The following is a 22,188-nucleotide window of genomic DNA, read 5'->3' on the forward strand; positions in this document are numbered from 1 at the left end:
TTTTCGCTTTTCAACATTTTCGGATTCAATGCGCGCTCGAAGCATCGAGTCAAAGTATTGTAAAATAACCAGAGATCGTATCACAGTACATATGTCATTGCTCATTACTTGTATATCACGGTTTTCGCTTTTCAACATTTTCAGATTCAATGCGCGCTCGAAGCATCGAGTCAAAGTATTGTAAAATAACCAGAGATCGTATCACAGTATCAGTGAAGAGAAAGCGACCGCTAAACGTACTCCAACCAATCCTTATATTACAATCCATGCGAGTGTGAGTTAATGAGTCCGTTGTGACTTAATTAGTCCGTAGCCGAGGAACGTTGAAGCTCACAATCGAACAATCCAATGGCTCGCAATCCGGAATCCTTGCATGCCCTCCTGTTTCCATACCCAGCGCAAGGTCACATAAATCCCATGATGCACTTGGCGAAGAAAGCACGTTCGTTAACACGCACCACAGGCACCAGCAGATCACTAAGGCTAACAATCACAGTGCTGAACGAAACGACCCTCTTGAGAATGAAGCGCTTAATGTTGGTCTTGATATTCGCTCTGTTCAAATCTCTGATGGATTACCTCTGGATTTCGATCGGGCAGCCAGATTGATCGATTTTATGCGCTCTGTAGATAATATAGCAGGAGGGTTGGAACGACTCCTTCAAAATCTCAACAAGACAGGGCCGGCAATTTCTTGTGTCATAGCTGATAGTAACCTTCCCTGGTCATTTGAAGTCACAAAGAACTTAGGTATTCCCTGGATTTTGTTTTGGACACAGCCTACCTTTCTTTATTCGATCCACTATCACGCACATCTGCTGGAGGATCTCCGTCGCAATCTTTATGAAGGAACCGGTAAGGTTTCTGGGTGCTTTAACTAGTTTTTTCATTTGAAATCCTGCTTACAGAAGCTTGCAGATATATTTGCGCAGGTCTTCATTAGTAGGCATCTTGTTTAATTTTATTTTGGATTTTAATTATTATCAGTGTGATTTATCTGCAGCTGATGAGGGCAGCATTTCGATTGATTTTATTCCAGGCGTACCAAACTTAGATGTCACGTCCCCATCCATATATCCATAATTTTTTTTTTTTAAAGTTATACATATCAACTTACCTAAACATAACGCTCATATGACTTTCCAATCATTATACCCACAACCATGCCAATCTATATGCCTACAAGTGCACTTTATCTTTATTTTTCAATTATCAAAACGTTTACATAAGCATGAGCAATTATTAAACATATACATAAGCCTGAGTGTCTTAATGTATATATGCACAACTGTTTACGGATATACATATTTGATCTGCCTTTCTATATACATACATCACAGAGTTAATATATCCCATACTTTGGATTTACTCTACCCATGACAATCTGCTCGAGATATTTTCCAATGGTTAATGGTGTGGACTTGATGTCTCGCCGCAGTGCCTGTTGACAACTCATCCTACCATAAAAGCGGCAGTACTTCCACGGCAGGTGGCATGACCTGGTTTCACCAGCCACGTGATGCTTTGGGATTGCGGACTTTGGTTTTATCGCCACAGGCTCTCGCCTTACTTCGACGGCTCAGATCAGGTTTGGTGATAGGAGGGTTGGAAATTGTCAAGGGTTTTACTAAGACTTTTAAGTGAATTCAGTTTGTCATTGTCTTCATTTGGTGCCGCGGCCTTTGCGGACCTGGTTCGATGTTCCTTCCACGATTCGATACCAACTCCCTTGTGCTTCCAAACTGCAACCCTCCAGGGTTTGTCTTCCTGCTCAGCATCGAATCCTCGCAGGTAAATTTAGTTGACAGTCCTTGGTTAAGTTTTGAAGTTTTTGTTAACCCGGAGGTAACGCTTACAATTTTCTCATAGTTTCCTTGTCGGGTTTGTATAGCTGCAACCTGTTACGCTGCAGATCGATCTATGGCATTCTCTCCAGCGGCGCATCTCACCGGTATTACACAGGTATGTTATGACTTTTCGTACCCTGCCCTGGGTTATAGTGATTAGAGGTTTCAGTCTAAAGTTGTCACATATAATTTGGTATGAATCTTTATTGTTTTAGCACGGATTCCTTGCTTCCATTGTCGGTTATTCCCTGTGGGAAACCCTTACAGCTGCCTTCGCTGCATACGACGGAGAATCCTCTCTTGCGAGATTTACGCTTGTAGACAGCCTCCGGCTCTGTCGTGTATGTTCAATCTTTACTATTAATTATCAGGCCGTCCTGTAACAACTTGATATTGATTGTATGGTCCATATAATATTTGGGGTTTAAGATCAGAACCCGTTTAGTTTTATGGGGCTTGACCCGCTTTTGAATGTAATGATATAATTATATTTGGACAGTGCTCCGTCGAAGCTGCTAGTATTTACAACAGTACATAGACATTAAGCCTTTCCTGTGTTTTAATGGAATTTTCATTTGGTTGCCGATTTTGCAAATAGATATGTGGGTTATATTTTACTATGGCATTACTTGCTCGCACGCGGCCTCCGCCTCGGTGTTACTGGGTTATGTTGACAGTTTTCAGCTCACGCTCTCTGCAACTTCTAAGGTTGCATACTATCATTCTACATGATATGTCTCGGTGGCTGTTCAGCGTCTGAACGCTCAAGCCCTTTCCTTAAGGAATCCCGCGGGCTTTCATGCATAACTTTTTACAGTTCATCTGTTTAATATGAGGGTTTGTATTTTACATTTGCATGCATAGTTTTTTTTTTTTTTTTTTCAGTTCATGTGTTACATACGAGGGTTTGTAATTTTATTTGCATGCATCGCCTTTCGGCCATACTAAGAATAATACCCATCACCGTGTGCATGCACAGGTTCTCTGCTATGATTAAATCATCTCTCACAGTTATTTACTTCAGTTCTCGGGTTGGCTTAAATGTTTCTTTTTCTGGGCTACATGCAATGTGTAACGTACAATTAACACCACTGTCTTGCCTGTACAACATCACACAGTTCTTTCACTTGTTTTCATTCCACCAGTGCACGGTTAAGACCTTGTCACCGGTTCTTTGTTGGAGTCTTTTTATGCAGTGAATACCGTGACCCGATAGTAAATATTTGGAAGAATATAACTATTCTTTGTTTTATAAGTTCGCCCGTTTAAGAATACTCTCTACACAGAGTCATTAAGTAGTTTTGCACAGGTTAATGTCTGTTTTTGTTATTAACTACTCCATTATTCGGAACCATTTCCAACCGCAGTCGGCTTTTTAGCTCAGAGTGCTAAGTCTGGATGTTAATGATCTTTCCCAAATCTAGACTCGGGATTCAGTCTTTTGGTCTGCGATGTTGCGTTCTAAATGCATTATTTTTCTGTCGAACGGAAGAACTCTGTTAATGGAAATGAATCGAGATGGTTACTTGTAACCAGTGCCCAGACTCAGGCTACCTACTCCTATACAGCCTTACACAAACTCTGTAACCTTTACTTGACCCGGGTATTATCCCGTCTGTCCATTAACTAACAGTTTTCTACCTCAAGTTCACAAGGTATATTCTTTTAACAGTATCTAGGAAAAACAACCGTCTTTTCCTATTCAAATTACTGCAACTTTAATGCATTTTCATTTTTTTTTCTATCAGGGACTACCAGTTTGGAACCGTACCTGATTTCCTCTGTCAAGAATGGTTTTTGTTCAAACAGAAGGTCACCTGAGCTTAATTTCTGCTCTCCTCCCAGCCAATGAGATCCATCCTTCAGACGGAGTTCTCCCCCCGAGCAATCCTGCAGGCCTCCAGCCCTCAACAGGAACAGCGCACTCCTTGTGCCAGGTTATCTGGTCCTCACCAGACTTAACCTCCCTGCTCTCCTTCTTCTTGGAGCAAGATTTTTGTTTTCTTTTTCCTCTGTCTATCCCCACAGCACAGAATGCCTCAGTTAGGGCTTTTTCCCCCTTTTTGGAGGGGTTGTTCCATCAGTTATCACAACTGATCCTTTTCTTTAAGATTCACCTCTTAGAGGCTGCCAGCAATTCCAAGAAAATATTTAAATTAAATTATTCATTCAAAATTGTTTGCCACAGTTTTGTTTAAAACATAACAACAACTGTATTAGTCTTTTACCACAGTAACTTTCAAATTTACATAAACCTGGGGTCATTACATCTCCCCCTCCTGAGATTGGACATCGTCCCGATGTCTATCTCCTGTAAACAGGTTTGGATAAGCCTCTCTAAGGAGTTCCTCATCTTCCCAAGTGGCCTCCTCTGGTCCATAGTGCTGCCACTGCACTTTAGCTTGGGAAATAACTCGTTTCCGCAGCTGCACTTCTCTCCGGTCGAGAATGGTCAGTGGTTCGACCAGAACCTCGCCTTCCGGCTCGACCTGCAAACAGAAACAGATTTAGTTATTTTTCAGTTTATAAACAATGCTTATCCATAATAACCAGATTACTTCTTACCCGCACATTCTGCCATTGAATCACATGTTTAGGATCGTAAACGTATTGCTTTAATACGGATACGTGAAACACATTGTGAATCCTAATATGGTTTGGTAGGGCAAGTTGATAGGCGACCGGTCCTACTTTGGCCAAGATCTGGAAAGGCCCAAAGTAACGAGGTGCTAGTTTGGCACATCTGCTCCACTGCAAGGTACTCCTTCTTGGTTGGATCCTCACAAATACATGATCCCCAACCTGGAATTCCTTAAATCTTCTTTTTTGATCAGCGAAACTTTTCTGCCTGTCCTGAGCGGCTTTCAAGTTAGTACGCACCCTTTTTACTGTATTCTCCATTTCCTGTAACATATCAGGACCAATTCGCAACCTGTCTTCCGGTCCACCCCAGCTTGCGGGTGTGCGGCACTTCCGCCCATACATAACCTCAAAAGGACTCATCTGAGTTGAGGAATGGTACCCATTGTTGTATGCGAATTCGACTAAGTGGAGATAGTCCTCCCATTGAGTTGGCTTCATCATAACGCATGCTCTCAGCATGTCTTCCACAACTTGATTTACTCGTTCTGTTTGACCATCTGTTTGGGGATGATAGGCTGTACTAAAATTCAGCTGTGTTCCCAGTTCAGCAAACAATGTCCTCCAAAAGGTTGATGTAAACTTGACATCCCGATCGGAGATAATCACTTTCGGCAGCCCATGCAATTTGAACACATGCTGCATGAAAATATGGGCAATTTGTACAGCCTTATATGTCGATTGCACAGGTATGAAGTGTGCTGCCTTACTCAGCTTATCCACTACCACCATAATGGAATCATTATGCTTCTTGGTCTTGGGCAGTCCCGTTATAAAATCCATGGAGATAGTCTCCCACTTCCATTCTGGAATGGGTAGAGGTTGTAACAGCCCTGCTGGGTGCATGTGTTCCGCCTTAATTTGCTGACATTCTAGACAGCGTGCTAGATACTCAGCTATTTCTTTCTTCATTTTTGGCCAGTAGTATTCTTTGCGGAGTGTGGTAACCATTTTCTGGTAGCCCGGATGTCCCGCATAATGGCTGGTATGAAATTCATCCAAAATCAGCTTCTTAATGCTGTCTTCATTGGGCACATACAGCTTATTATTAAAGCACAACATATCAGCATCATCTAGTTTGTACCCTTGTTGTAATTCCTTATCAGATTGCTGCTGTAATTTCTGTTTGATGTGCTGATAAACAGCATCTTGTTCAGCCGCTATTTTTATCTTTTCCAATAAGGTACTTTGCCACTTACTAACTGAAATTCTGCACACGCATTGCACCTTCCGACTTAATGCATCCGCTACTCGGTTCTCCTTACCCTTTAGATGCTTAATTTCAAAGTCGAACCCACTTAAGAAGTCAGCCCAGCGAGCTTGTCTTGTATTCAAGGTGGGTTGACTGAAGTAGTTCGTTAAACTGTGGTGGTCTGTTAATAACAGAAATTTTCTGCCCAAAAGGTAATGTCGCCACATTTTCAGGGCATGAATGACAGCAGCCAGCTCCATGTCGTAAGCAGAGTATTTCTGCTCATGCTCTTTCAACTTTCTAGATTCATAAGCAATGACTCTTCCTTCCTGCATCAGCACTCCTCCCACACCTTCTTTGCTTGCGTCCGTGCAGACTACATAATCCTTGTTAGGATCAGCGATACTTAATATAGGTGCAGTAGTAAGTAAGTGCTTGAGCTGCTCAAAGCTTTTCTGGCACTCTGAGGTCCACTTAAATATTCTTCCTTTCTTTTGCAAAGAGGTGATTGGGTATGCTACTCTTGAAAAGCCTTCGACAAATCTTCTATAATACCCTGCTAACCCCATAAAGGACCTAATGTCTGCCACGTCCTTTGGTATAGGCCACTCCATTATAGTTCTAATCTTCTCAGGATCCACTGCGATGCCCTCTTTAGTGATCACGTGGCCCAAATATTGTATCTCCTCCTTGTAAAAATCGCATTTGCTGAACTTTGCATATAATTGATGTTCCCGCAAAGTTTGCAACACCAATCTAAGGTGTTCCTCATGTTCCTTCCTTGATTTGCTGTAAATCAGAATGTCATCTATGAATATCAGCACAAATTTGTCTAAAAATCGCTGAAACACACTGTTCATCAAACACATGAAAGTGGCAGGTGCATTTGTCAGCCCAAAAGGTAGCACCACGAACTCATAGTGCCCATACCGCGTTCTGAAGGCGGTCTTAGCGATATCTTCCTCTTTTATTCTGATCTGATGGTAACCAGATCGCAGATCAATTTTTGAAAATACCGTTGCCCCCTTCACCTGATCAAAGAGCTCGTCGATTCTAGGCAAAGGATATTTGTTTTTGATTGTAAGCTTATTTAGCTGGCGATAATCAATGCACATCCGTAAAGTTCCATCTTTCTTTTTGACGAACAGCACTGGGGCTCCCCAAGGCGACACGCTGGGACGGATGTAATTTTTATCTAACAGTTCTTGTAGATGCATCTTTAATTCTGTTAGTTCTGGCACACTCATACGATAGGGTGCCCGTGATATAGGTGCTGCCCCTGGAATTAGCTCAATAGTGAAATCCACATTCCGTTTTGGTGGTAATCCCGGCACTTCCTCGGGAAAAACATCTGCAAACTCCTTCACTATTGGAATGTTACCCAGCATGGCAGTTGTGTCTTTCTGATTTGCGTATCCCACCTGGATAGCGTAGATTTGGCATTTCTTCTTGATGCACTTAGCTAACTGGGTAGCTGTAATAGGTCGAATCTGCACAGGGTGTCTGATTCCTTGCAATTCCTGCTGATCTCCCAGGTCATCCTTATAATATATGGTCTTGGTCTTGCAGTTCACCAAGGACCAGTGTTTCTCCAACCAGTCCATCCCAATCAAAATATCATAGGAGCCCAACAGTAATACATTCAAATCTGCCACTATTGGCTGCCCTGCTAAGGTTAAGGCACAATTATTTACCTTGGCCAAGACTCGTCTCTTGGCTCCTGTAGCTAGTTGGACCAGCCACGGACTTTTGAATTTTTCAGCTTGCAGTTTACACTTTTCTACTATATTCGGACTAATATAACTTAAGGTAGCCCCTGGGTCTATAAGAACAGCTAAGGACAGGTTTGAGATTTTACCTTCGAATTCAATCATAGATGGCTGGTACTCCACTTGACGGTCCTCCAGCGCCGCATTGATTCTGGGCACACTACGTGCCATGTCCCCAACCGTTGATGCCTCATGTATCTGAGATATTTGGTCTGTTCCTTTCCTCTGTGGGCAGTTTTTAACATAGTGGGGTCCTCCACAACCCCAGCATTGCACTGGTGGTCTGGTCATCCCCTCACCATCTGATCTAACAGACTGCTCATTTGCCTTAGATTCGCTCATTGGTCTGGACCGGGGCGCGTTCCTTGCAGCAGGTCTGCTACTTAGTCCTTTACCAGTACTCTTATTCCCACTGCTGCGACTTCCTTTGCTGCTTCCAACCACCCGACCACTTCTTTTCTCATTCCATCTCTTGCTGGAAGTGTCCCCCTTCTGTTTACTCTGCTGGTAACAGATTCTCGCCTTACGGATGGCTTCATCCATGGTTCTAGGATTATCGAATTCAATCCTTTCCCTTATGTAGGAAGGTAGGCTGCTCACAAATCTCTGAACCTTGGCTTTTTCCTCCTTGATGTAAGGTACATAACGTAGCAGCGAGGTAAAACGATTAATGAACTCGTCCATGGTCTGCTGTCCCAGTCTTAAGTCGTGAAATTCTCTTGCCTTCTCATCATAGAAGCGCTCTGTCAGGTACCTCTCCTTGAAATACTTCTGGAACTTTTCCCATGTAATAGTTCGTTCGCTGACCCCTTTGACTATCTTGATTTCCTCCCACCACAAGGTTGCCTTGCCTTGTAACTGGAAGATTGCCAATCTTGCTTTCAGGTTGTGGTCGTACTCATACAACTGAAAATACTTGTTCATATTGATCAACCAGGCTTCAACAGCTTCCTCCTGCTCACCATCAAAATGTGGAGGTTTAATCTTTCGGAATTCTCCCTGCAATTCCACTTTCTGACGTTTTGATGTTTGCTGTTGAGGTGCATTATCAGAGTGATCCTCCTTATCTTCGGAATTTTCAGGTTCCATTTGATGATTTTGTTCTTCTGTTACCCTTTGCTGTTCTGCACTGGGGTTGGACAGGGGTGGGTTTTGCCTGTCTGACAGGCTCTTCAGAATCTTTTCCTGTTCAACTGTCAGACGTGCGTTGTCCTCTCGCAACCGTGCCATTTCATTTTTCAATTCCTGGACAGTTTCCAGGATTGCAAGGTGAGTACTCCGTGACTCTGCATCCAATTGCACCCACAGTTCTGCATTCTCTTGAGGGTTACTGCCGGGTTCTTGCATTTTGTCTCCTTTCTGGTTTTAACTGTTGATTGTTGCAATTCTGTATATCAGTTCAAATAAACAGAACACAGTTAAGTACATTGTTAGCCTGCATGAGTTGCTTGGTGTACGCTTCTGCATACTGGATATGTTCTACCTGAGGCCACAGTGTTGAAACTGGGCTCTGATACCATTTGTCACGTCCCCATCCATATATCCATAATTTTTTTTTTTAAAAGTTATACATATCAACTTACCTAAACATAACGCTCATATGACTTTCCAATCATTATACCCATAACCATGCCAATCTATATGCCTACAAGTGCACTTTACCTTTATTTTTCAATTATCAAAACGTTTACATAAGCATGAGCAATTATTAAACATATACATAAGCCTGAGTGTCTTAATGTATATATGCACAATTGTTTACGGATATACATATTCGATCTGCCTTTCTATATACATACAGCACAGAGTTAACATATCCCATACTTTGGATTTACTCTACCCATGACAATCTGCTCGAGATATTTTCCAATGGTTAATGGTGTGGACTTGATGTCCCGCCGCAGTGCCTGATGACAACTCATCCTTACCATAAAAGCGGCAGTACTTCCAGGGCAGGTGGCATGACCTGGTTTCACCAGCCACGTGATGCTTTGGGATTGCGGACTTTGGTTTTATCACCACAGGCTCCCGCCTTACTTCGACGGTTCAGATCAGGTTTGGTGATCGAAGGGTTGGCAATTGTCAAGGGTTTTACTAAGACTTTTAAGTGGATTCAGTTTGTCATTGTTTTCATTTGGTGCCGCGGTCTTTGCGGACCTGGTTCGATGTTCCTCCCACAGTTCGACACCAAACTCCCTTGTGCTTCTAGACTGCAACCCTCCAGGGTTTTCTTCCTGTTCAGCATCGAATCCTCGCAGGTAAATTTAGTTGACAGTCCTTGGTTAAGTTTTGAAGTTTTTGTTAACCCCGAGGTAACGCTTATAGTTTTCTCATAGTTTCCTTGTCGGGTTTGTATAGCTGCAACCTGCTACGCTGCAGATCGATCTATGGCATTCTCTCCAGCGGCGCATCTCACCGGTATTACACAGGTATGTTATGACTTTTCGTACCCTGCCCTGGTTTATAGTGATTAGAGGTTTCAGTCTAAAGCTGTCACATATAATTTGGTATGAATCTTTATTGTTTCAGCACGAATTCCTTGCTTCCATTGTCGGTTATTCCCTGTGGGAAACCCTTACAGCTGCCTTCGCTGCATACGACGGAGAATCCTCTCTTGCGAGATTTACGCTTGTAGACAGCCTCCGGCTCTGTCGTGTATGTTCAATCTTTACTATTAATTATCAGGCCGTCCTGTAACAACTTGATATTGATTGTATGGTCCATATAATATTTGGGGTTTAAGATCAGAACCCGTTTAGTTTTATGGGGCTTGACCCCCTTTTGAATGTAATGATATAATTATATTTGGACAGTGCTCCGTCGAAGCTGCTAGTATTTGCAACAGTACATAGACATTAAGCCTTTCCTGTGTTTTAATGGAATTTTCATTTGGTTGCCGATTTTGCAAATAGATATGTGGGTTATATTTTACTATGGCATTATTTGCTCGCACGCGGCCTCCGCCTCGATGTTACTGGGTTATGTTGACAGTTTTCAGCTCACGCTCTCTGCAACTTCTAAGGGTTGCATACTATCATTCTACATGATATGTCTCGGTGGCTGTTCAGCGTCTGAACGCTCAAGCCCTTTCCTTAAGGAATCCCGCGGGCTTTCATGCATAACTTTTTACAGTTCATCTGTTTAATATGAGGGTTTGTATTTTACGTTTGCATGCATAGTTTTTTTTTTTTTTTTTTCAGTTCATGTGTTACATACGAGGGTTTGTAATTTTATTTGCATGCATCGCCTTTCGGCCATACTAAGAATAATACCCATCACCGTGTGCATGCACAGGTTCTCTGCTATGATTAAATCATCTCTCACAGTTATTTACTTCAGTTCTCGGGTTGGCTTAAATGTTTCTTTTTCTGGGCTACATGCAATGTGTAACGTACATTTAACACCACTGTCTTGCCTGTACAACATCACACAGTTCTTTCACTTGTTTGTATTCCACCAGTGCACGGTTAAGACCTTGTCACAGGTTCTTTGTTGGAGTCTTTTTATGCAGTGAATACCGTGACCCGATAGTAAATATTTGGAAGAATATAACTATTCTTTGTTTTATAAGTTCGCCCGTTTAAGAATACTCTCTACACAGAGTCATTAAGTAGTTTTGCACAGGTTAATGTCTGTTTTTGTTATTAACTACTCCATTATTCGGAACTGTTTCCAACCGCAGTCGGCTTTTTAGCTCAGAGTGCTAAGTCTGGATGTTAATGATCTTTCCCAAATCTAGACTCGGGATTCAGTCTTTTGGTCTGCGATGTTGCGTTCTAAATGCATTATTTTTCTGTCGAACGGAAGAACTCTGTTAATGGAAATGAATCGAGACGGTTACTTGTAACCAGTGCCCAGACTCAGGCTACCTACTCCTATACAGCCTTACACAAACTCTGTAACCTTTACTTGACCCGGGTATTATCCCGTCTGTCCATTAACTAACAGTTTTCTACCTCAAGTTCACAAGGTACATTCTTTTAACAGTATCTAGGAAAAACAACCGTCTTTTCCTATTCAAATTACTGCAACTTTAATGCATTTTCATTTTTTTTTCTATCAGGGACTACCAGTTTGGAACCGTACCTGATTTCCTCTGTCAGGAATGGTTTTTGTTCAAACAGAAGGTCACCTGAGCTTAATTTCTGCTCTCCTCCCAGCCAATGAGATCCATCCTTCAGACGGAGTTCTCCCCCGAGCAATCCTGCAGGCCTCCAGCCCTCAACAGGAACAGCGCACTCCTTGTGCCAGGTTATCTGGTCCTCACCAGACTTAACCTCCCTGCTCTCCTTCTTCTTGGAGCAAGATTTTTGTTTTCTTTTTCCTCTGTCTGTCCCCACAGCACAGAATGCCTCAGTTAGGGCCTTTTCCCCCTTTTTGGAGGGGTTGTTCCATCAGTTATCACAACTGATCCTTTTCTTTAAGATTCACCTCTTAGAGGCTGCCAGCAATTCCAAGAAAATATTTAAATTAAATTATTCATTCAAAATTGTTTGCCACAGTTTTGTTTAAAACATAACGACAACTGTATTAGTCTTTTACCACAGTAACTTTCAAATTTACATAAACCTGGGGTCATTACATTAGAAGCACGAGATCTTCCGTCATTCATACGTCAGTCGGACCCCGAGTCACAGGCCATTCTTGATCTGATTCATAGGTCCTTACAGGCATGTCGCGAAGCAGATTGGATTCTTGGCAATTCTTTTGACCATCTCGAAAGAAAGGAAGTGAATTTCAACCCTCCGGTACTGCATGTTGGTCCGTTGCTTCCCTCCGGTTTTTTGAATAGTGAACATTCCGAGGACATGACAGTTAGAACGAGCATTTGGACAGAATGTGATTGTTCCAAGTGGCTGGATGCAAAGCCTAATCGTCCGGTTCTATACGTTTCCTTTGGGAGTATGGTTTTTGTCACTAAAGCTCAGCTGGAGGAAATAGCGATGGGTTTGAAGGACAGCGGCCAGTTGTTCCTCTGGGCTCTTCGTCCAGACATAGTCTCTTCAACAGTCTCAGACAGCCTACCAGACGGTTTTCTGGATGAGATAAAAGGGCAGGGGCTCGTTGTTCCATGGTGCAATCAGCTGCAAGTGTTATCCCATCCATCCGTTGCGGGATTCGTTACTCATTGCGGATGGAACTCAATGCTTGAAAGCATAGCTGGTGGAGTTCCCATGCTAGGTTTTCCATTGTGGGCGGATCAATTCACCAACGGCAAGCTCATGGCCGATGAATGGAAAATTGGATACAGATTGAGCGGTGGGAAAGGACTGATACCAAGGAAAGAGATATCCAGAACTATCAGAAAATTGTTCAGTGACGAAGGGATGGAGGTAAAGAAAAATGTCGAGGCTCTAAGAGACAGTGCGAGGACTGCGGTGCGAAGAGGAGGATCTTCGGATGTAAACATTGAGAGCTTCCTAGAAGGTTTGAAGGGGAACCGTATTGGTAAATAACTGTTTTAGCTGAGTTTATAAATGTTTTAGTTGAATTTAGCTCATGTTTTAGCTGAGTTTATAAATGTTTTAGTTGTATAAAGAAGGGAAAAATATTGAAATTGAGCGCTATTTGATCCTGTCTTTATATCTAAAATGTGCGTTTTCAAAACAATAAAACGACTTTAATTTAATTTCGTGGTATTCTAATACGTGCTTCATTCCGTTTCTATCTAAGTGGAGGATGATTTCATCGATTAATCTGAATTTTACCAATGAATCATTATAACTATTTTCGTTTATCATAAGCGTGAAGTTTTATATAATTTTTTTTTTAATAATAACGGTGGTTATTCACATCATTAAAATAAATAAATGAATGAATATTTATTTATTTTACAATTTTAGTCTTGTATTTACAAAATTTAGGAGAAGTGTTTTAAATTAGTATATTTTTTATGAGTTAAAAAGTTAAATAAATACATTAAGAGAAAATGTTTTCGAGAAATTCCGTGGGTCCTTTAAGTAATGGTATTTAGCAACCATTACTCCTTCATTGAGGTTTAGCCAAAAAGGACATCAAAAAATACATGGAAATTGTTTAATTATGTAGTCATTAACAATTACTTACATGGATGCTTGGTGGGAATTCTAACCAAATAATGTTCATATATAGAATTCTAAGACATATGGATCGCCATAGAACATAAGAGAACTAAACATAGCATATACAAAAGTGAGTGACCAAGTGACATAATAGACTATTAGTCTAATATTATGACTTGAGAATGAGGATTGGAGTTGCCTTGATTTCGAGTTGATAGTGTAAAGCCACTGAATGGAGAAAGTGAAGTCTTCATTTGCGAAACATCCTAGGTTTGGGAGTCCACCTAAAGGCGTTTCCAATGATTTCAATATCAAAGAAATATTGTCTCCTAGCAAATTCCCTTGCTCCGAGTTGAAGGATGTTGTTCCTCACTTTAGGCGGAATAGATTCAAAATGGTAAGTGACAAAGTTCCAGCCAAATAAACACCGACATGAAGAAGTGGATGCTCTTGTTGCATCACCCCAACAACTACCTCGACGCAGCCTCAGAGCCATGAAAGGACTTATAATAACCAAAGATGACCAAACTAGTGTATGATGAGACATAATTGGTGTGACCCGCAATGGAAGATGTGGTTTATAATAATGGTGATGAAAATATAGGTAGATAGGGATTGGAATTTGAGTGAATAGGCCATGTTAGAAAGGCATCGTCAACCCCTGAAAGGGTGATTGGCCTTAGATACTATTGTAGGTATTCTTCTTCTGAACACTAATGTTGTTGGTAGGGAAGGCATATAAAGATTGTGCAAAATATTGTTAGGAAGATTAGTGGCGTGATTTTTTTAGAACCAAATGGAAAATGTGCCTGGGTATGAGACACCACATAAAAGGATCGAACAATTGAATGAGACATCTGCAGATTTAGAAATTTGGGAGGGAGCAGAAGGTAACACAGTGACCAGCTTGAATGAAGGGCCTGTCATTATGTTATGTAAAAGGAGGACAAAAAACATGGGCATGTGTAAAAATCAGCAGTACTACCAAACCAAAATGATATACAGGAAACATCGAAATGACTATGAACACTGAAGCACAAAGGATGCAAATATAACAATGAACCTTCACCAAGTTCGCAGAGCACCAAAAGTGGGGAGCCATAATGGAGTACGGGTGTGAATATGACTGCAAATCTGACGACATTGTAGAAAATCTGCCCCTTGGGAAAATCTCCTTGTCTTAGAAAATCCACCACCCTAGGGCGAGCTTCCCATCTTTATAGGGACAACTTATGACATGGGTATCAAAAGGGTTGAAGAGACCACCCGAACAGTCAAGACCCAAGAAGGGACAGGTATGTGTGCTGACACAAATGTTATTACCCACATTAAACACGAGATTCATGTGTAATGAATCCATGATCAATTTCAGAAGACAATGACTATGAACTAGGAGAATGTCAGATGAATGCCCTTCTCCCACCACCTTCCTACATTTAAAGTGATTTGACAAAATAAGGTGTGGTTGAGCATGTAGACGATATAACCACCATACATGGGTGGCATTAAATTAGACAAGTGTTGACGTGGGCACAAATCCTCGTAGGCACCTTCCCCTTCACCACTATTTTCTCTCGCATACCCATAATTCTACATTACCCTCATGTAGAACATTAAAGGCACCTCTATTAGGGAATAATAAGTTAGATTCATAATTGTGATATTTTAGAACCTATAGTTAATAAAAAAATAAAAATTAAATAAAACTACTTAGTAAACATACAATTATAAATAGAAATATTCTCTCTCTCTCTCTATATATATGTAAAGACTAACTATAACTTAATATTCATTTTATTATAGAAATTAAAATTATATACGTAACTATATGTATTATTAGGTTTTAATTAAATTAAAAATTAGTTTTGGGACAAAGGCCCGGAATTTTGTTAAAGAAATGTAAAGTCTCTACATTTCATTGTTATGGAGCGCGAAGATATCAAGAGTAAAAAAGGGTTTCCACCCTTAGTCTAGATAGGTTGTTTCAGCTTGATGAGATCTGGCCTTGGTCCGCAGATCATGGGATTGTATAAAAAGGAGGTCTTAGAGGAGTCTAAGGGGGTCAGTTCAATTAAGTGGAGTCATTGATGATTCTGTAAAGGAGCTAAGAGCAAGAGTCTTAGTGTAGGAAGAAGGCTCTGTAGCTAAGTGCGTAGAGGCCTAGGGTAGAAGTCCACAGGTGAGTGCACGGACCCTTGCGATTTTGTGCGTAGGGTAGTCAGAGTCTGTACTGAACATCTGAATCATCAATAAATGAGAGTATTATGGAATTATTGTGTATTTTAGTTCTTCCAATTGCATGCGATTATGTTATGTTAAGCACTGGGTTTATGTTTTATTGCTAAATTGATGCACAAATCTATATGTTTTCTTCTATTATATGAACACAAGTAGAGATATAACTTTATGCAAAGATAATCTAAATTGCATGATAGAAATGGAAACCACTTAAGATAATTCAGAGAACCATACAACAAAGTAGTTACAAGGGCACATAAGTACTGAGACTACTTATTAGGGTTACGCGAAGGATGATCGCATAACTTTGCAGAGGTTCTGAAAGACTAATAGAGAAGTAAATTGATAAGCCCTAAAGGTTTATCGATCTACGTGAAGCTAGAGTTAAGGTATAAAACCGACATCACAACCATCTCAGGGTGCAAAAACTTGATTCATGCATTCCCCCGTACTGCTTCGAGTGAGACTTTAGTCCACGCTCCACGGATTCATGTTGAAAGGGCGAGTAGTGTAGAGATTTGCTTGGTTGAGTAAACATTGAACCTGGGTCAGGGTCCATCAAGTCAACAAATGGTTCCATTGTTGTGTTGGGAATGGGTCCCGAGGGGTTAATGTTGGGGTTAAAACCCAAGTTTTGGGGCAAAAGGCCCAAATTTTGTATAAAGAAATGTAAAGTCTCTGCATTTTGTGATCACGGAGCAAGAAGATATCAAGAGTCAAAAAGGGTTTCTGCCCTCAGTCTAGATAGGTTGTGTCAGCTTGATGAGATCTTCCCTTCATCCGCGGACCATGGGATTGTATGAAAAGGAGGTCTTAGAGGAGTCTAAGGGGGTTAGTTCAGTTAAATGGAGTCATTGATTAGTGTGTAAAGGAGTTAAGAGCGAGATTTTTAGCATAGGAAGAAGGCCTTGCAGCTGATTGCGCAGAGGCCTAGGGTAGAAGTCCACAACTGAGCGTGTAAACCCCTGCGGCTGTGTGTGCAGGGTAGTTAGAGTCTGTACTAAACATCTTGATCATCAATAAAGAAGAGTATTCTGAAATTGCTATGTATTTTACTTCTGTCAATTGCATGCGATTATGTTATGTTAAGCATTGGGTTTATCTTTTATTGCTAAATTGATGCACGAATCTATGTGTTTTCCTCTGTTATATGAACACAAGTAGAGATATATGTTTACGCAAAGATAATCTAAATTGCTGAATAGAATTTGCGATGACATAAGATAATTCAAAGAATTATACAACAAAGTATTTATAGAGACATGTAAGTACGGAGACCGCTTGTTAGGGTTACATGAAGGACAATCGCATACCTTCATATAGGTTCTGAAAGACTAATAGAGAAGTACATTGATAAGCCCTAAAGGCTTATCGATCCATGCGAAGGTAGAGTTAAGGTATAAAACCGACATCAAAACCATCTTAGGGTGTGGAAACTAGGTTCCTGCATTCCACCATGCTGCTCCGGGTGAGACTTCAGTCCGCACTACATGAATTGATGCCAAAAGGGCCAGTAGTGTAGGGATTTGCTTGGCTGACTAAACGTTGAACCTGGCTTAGGGCCCATCAAGCCAAGAAATGGTTCCATTGCGAGGACCAAGATCTGCATAACGAGATGTGAGATGTCACGTCATTGGAATCCAACTAAGAAGGAGAATGAAGACTTGTTGCATAGAAAAATCCATGAACTCACGGTACAAGAAAACATGAATCCACGATTGACAAATGAACAATGGTTGGAATGATATTTGTACACAGAAATTCACGACATCTTCTTTTGTTCTTTCCTAGTTGAATTATATGAGTGGATCATGAAGTTGGCAGACGTCTAGGGATGGTGGAGGCTTAATGGTCAAAATGTCTAGACCCGAGAGTTAGTAAGGAAATTGGAAGCCTAAGATAAGATCATGTGTGCTGTCGATCATTGGCTCAATTGTATCATAGTAGGGTTTGTGACAGAGTTCGCGGTTGATACTTCAGTCACCTATAGCAAAGCAAGGCGCCTCTTCTTCAAGGGGCCACGAGGTAAGTATTTGAAATCACTAAATACTTGGATTAAGATGCTCTTGTGTGAAAAGTGGGTCATGCAGTTACCTTGATGTTTGGAGCTACACAAAGTTGAAGGTCTTTCAAGGATAGAGGAAGAAAAGGCCTTGAGTATAGCTCATTGATTGAGCCTCCTTTGAGTGATGATGAAGGAGAAACACAGGCTTCTCTGCTGAGCACTATTCAGTTGATAAGACAAGGGTTCCCATGAATACCTACACCGCTTCCATCCTCACCTCCACCACTTACCCTATTGCCCACACCATCGCCACCTCCACCACTATTCAACATGGCAAACTCTGTAAAGCTACTTGTATTCAAGAGCATAGGAAATCAAGATCCAGACCAGTTTTGGTTTGTCGCGAAGGCTATATGGGAAGCTCAAGGTATCACGTATGATCAAATGAAGAAGGAAACATTGGTTAGTGTTTTGGAGGGCCTCGCACCAACATCGTACATTAAGTACAATAATGATAACCCAACGTCTGTGTTGGAATATATCCATACTGCGCTGAATAGGGAATTCAGTAGACCTAACTCTCAAGCACAATCCATTATGGGATTCAAGGATATCATGATGAATCTTGGGGAGACACCATAGGATTTGGATGAAATATTGAAGTGTACGATCCATGAGGCCAACATGAACCTAACTAATAGACAGCACCGTGAATGATTTGTGGCCTCACTCATTCCTCACCTAAGGGTTGCGTTATCACAACAAAAGATTGGGACTAAGGCGGAAGCTTTGGAAATCACAATGAGACTACACAAGACACCAATACAGGATGTCAATGTAGGGGTTTAGTAGGTTTGAGCGTAGTTGTAGAACCTTTGCCTTGAAATGAAAAGCTTAAAGAAAGACAAAACAGCTCGGCCAGAGGCACGCAAAGAAGTCTAATCCCTGAAATGCAAAGGTCAGGGGCATGACAAGGATCACTGCCCAGTCTTTGTGAATTATGTTGTAGCAGGGGACCAATGCCTCTAAGGTCAAAGGTTGTAGCAAGGCCAAGTACACGACCCATGCTATGGTGTGCTATATGCTAGGTAGCTGGGAAACATGTGACCGACAATTTCCATTCGCTGCAGAAATTCGTACAAAAACCACAATAACTTTTCTACAATTTCTGTCAATTAGTAGGTCATGAAGAGCGCAATTTCCGTAGTTACAAATTAATGATGGATGGAACACCTGCGTATAGGGTATAGGCAGAAACATGGCCTCTGGACGAAGGCACTAGGGGAGTGCAAGGTGAGTATCAGGGGCACGACTGTGGCCGAGGTGGAGGAGGGCTTGGTAGAGGCCGAGGGCAGCTAATCTGTTACAATTGTGGAGGACGAGGACACTATGCGAGAGTCTGCCTGAATCCGACGTGTCTGTCATGCTACTATTGTACTTAGTTTGACCATGCGACTAAGGATTGCCTTGTATTATTGGCTAAAATTCACGAACAGGTAGCGCAACCTCCACAGCTAACTCAGAACATATAGATGATGAGGGTTGAGCCTTGCGAGGAATGTTTTAAGGTAAACATTATGCTACAGAGTGGAACGACGACTAGTGAGGATAAGGGGAAGCAATCTTAAAAGGATGAGTCGGTCCGCAAAGCACCGGAAGAGGAGACAAGGTTTGATCTAGAATGCGCAAAAGAAACATTTATTGAAGCAAAGAAACATTTCACTCAAGCCTCTACCTTAGGAAGTCAGGAGAAATCGGTTGAAGAAATAGACCCATCCATGATTACCACATTCTTGGAGACCTGCATGAAACTACTCCACAATAGTAAGGTTGTGAAGGGAATGCAGGAATTGATCAATCAGTGAACTGGCAAGGATAGTGCTACTGGCAAACTACGCATAGTCAGAAAGCTTGGTAACTATAAGGCAAGGACTAGACGTGAGATGAGACTCACCGTGCAGACAGGGGAATACAAAATGGACTAGGTTATCTTGGATATAGCATCAGACATGAATGTTTTGCCAAAACAAACATGGGAAAGAATGGGGAGACCTATGCTCTAGTGGTATCTGATCCAACGAAGGATGGAAAATCAATAGAAAATCATCCTAATGGGAGGGTTGCAGGGGCTAATAGTTGACATGGAAGGTGCGATCGAACTGGAGGATTTTGAAGCAATAAAGATTGTGGATGACAACAATCCCTACCCTGTGCTCTTTGGGATTGATTGGGCTACTTACATGAATGGTGTAATCAACTTAAAGAAGTGAAAGATAATATTTGAGAAGAAATCACTCTGCATAGTGGTGCCACTCGATCCTGCAAGAAGGACCGCACCATACAGAACTGGTCCGCGATTATGAAAGTGATGATGATTTGGACCAGATTTACAAATAACAACGTGAGACTAGGATTGGATGAATCCCACAACATACAGACATATTCCATGGGACCGCGAGAGCTCCTTCACATTAGATTTAGACGAAGAACTAGAGTACTGGCAGAACTAGCCACATGAAGTATCCACGTTGCGATGTAAGAAATCCTCCTCATTATGATGGGTTAACTAATATTGATCACTTTTTGGATGCATTCGAAAGTGAAGTGCCTGAGAAGTATCGCTTCTAGGGATTACATTGGGTGTTGCGCGCTACATCTGCAAGATGGCGTGGTACACAAAAGGATAGTTTTTAGGATTGGCGCAAATATAGAAGGATAATGAGGATACACTTTGGCCACCCAAATGTACAACTAACAGAAAAGTATGATAGGAGGAATGATCAACGCGATCATTTGGCCAAATGGACTGAAGTATATGGAGCAAAGCCACAGCCGGAGTGGGTCCATATTTTTCATAACTTGGATGTTATGCCAATGAATTGATAGTTGGAGACAGAACTCCATCATGGCACTAAAGAATGGGATGTTTTACACCAAGCATATTTGAGGAAGTTCAGTTTCGAAGATGGATTTGAATCTATTGATCAAGCGTTGCAGGAGGTGAAGACAACAACCTTTAGGATACCGCAGGATCCTCTAGACCTGATTCAACCTGATTAGATTACCCAGCTGAGCCACACACTGGAGTGTTACAATTTAACAGCAGAAGAGGACAAAGACATGAAAAAGATTAATATCATGGAGACCGAAGGTCACTGCAGAGTTGAAGGACCACAGCTAGAGAACCAAGACATAATTGAGCTCCTCAAGGCTAGGCAAGTGAACATTGACACAGAGGTAGAGTCGAAGTTTGCAAAGGTTGGGGATTATTGGGATGATGTGACAGTAGATAAGGTTGCTGAAATGCTTTGTGAATATCAGGACTTGTTCCCCACAAAGTTTTCTAATGTGAAAGGGATAATAGCACAATTTGGTGTCATGAAGATCACCCTAAAACCAGACACCAAACATGTGAAACAAAGCCCTTACCGCCTCAATCTGAAGTCTATGGAAAGGTTCCGTGTAGAGTTAGATAAGATGATCATGATGTGTATTATTGAATTGGTGAAAGAATCTGATTGGGTAAGCCCTATAGTGGTTTAGGAAAAGAAGAAGAAGGAAGAAATAAGGATATGCGTAGACGTCAGGAAGTTGAATGATGCCTGTATGCATGATCCCTTCCCAACCCCGTTCATTGATGAGGGCTTGGATAATGTTGGCAGCCAAGAAGCGTATTCGTTCACTGATGGGTTCTCTGGGTACCATCAAATCAAGATTGCATCGTAGGATAGAAGTATGATGACGTTCGCAATTGAATAGGGATGCTTCGAGTATATGGTGATGGATTTTGGGCTAAAGAATGCACAGATGATATTTTCACACGTAGTCATCACGTCGTTCAAGGATTTTATTCTTAAATTTTTGGAAGTGTACCTCAATGATTGAACAGTGTTTGAACTGGTGAAGCACCATGTGGCAAGTCTGTGCTTGATGCTAGATACATGCCGAAGATACCAGATCATGATCAATCTGAAGAAACGTTTGTTTTGCATCCCTTTTGGGATCTTTTTGGGCCATGTGGTAAGCATACATGGCTTGATGGTAGACCCAGCTAATATCGTAATCATAATCAACTTGGAGGTGCCCAAGAGTGTGAAACAGCTGCAGGCAACACTGGGGCATACGTGATACTATAGGAAATTCATCAAGAGCTATGCTTAGATTACCACACTGATAGAAAAATTACTAAAAAAGTATGTTACATTATGTTGGAATGAAGAATGCTAGAAGATATTGGATGTGCTAAAGGAGAAGATGGTCACTGCGTCGATCGTACTCTTCCTGGATTGGAAGAAGGAATTTCATGTGCATGTGGATGCGTCATGTATTGCACTGGGAGCAATATTGATACAGGCCGGTGAAGGGGACTTGGATCATCCTATAACGTTTACAAGTAGGAAGCTGTCCAAAGTGGAGAAAAAATATTCCACTACAGAACATAAAGGCTTAGCTATGG

General features: G+C 41.5%; 1 pseudogene across 1 annotated transcript; it reads left to right on the forward strand.

Moving 5' to 3' along the window:
* Nucleotides 1-289: 289 nt before the first annotated feature.
* LOC149196482 (UDP-glycosyltransferase 86A2-like) lies at nt 290-12,920 on the forward strand (annotated as a pseudogene). The gene is made up of 4 exons (XR_016254139.1): nt 290-855; nt 1,004-1,056; nt 1,341; nt 12,039-12,920. The product of XR_016254139.1 is annotated as a UDP-glycosyltransferase 86A2-like (transcript).
* The last annotated feature ends 9,268 nt before the right edge of the window (nt 12,921-22,188 follow it).

Source organism: Pinus tabuliformis, chromosome 2_2, assembly GCF_031772625.1.
Source record: "Pinus tabuliformis cultivar Carrire ecotype Pingquan chromosome 2_2, CPIR1, whole genome shotgun sequence".
Lineage (NCBI taxonomy): Eukaryota > Viridiplantae > Streptophyta > Pinopsida > Pinales > Pinaceae > Pinus > Pinus tabuliformis.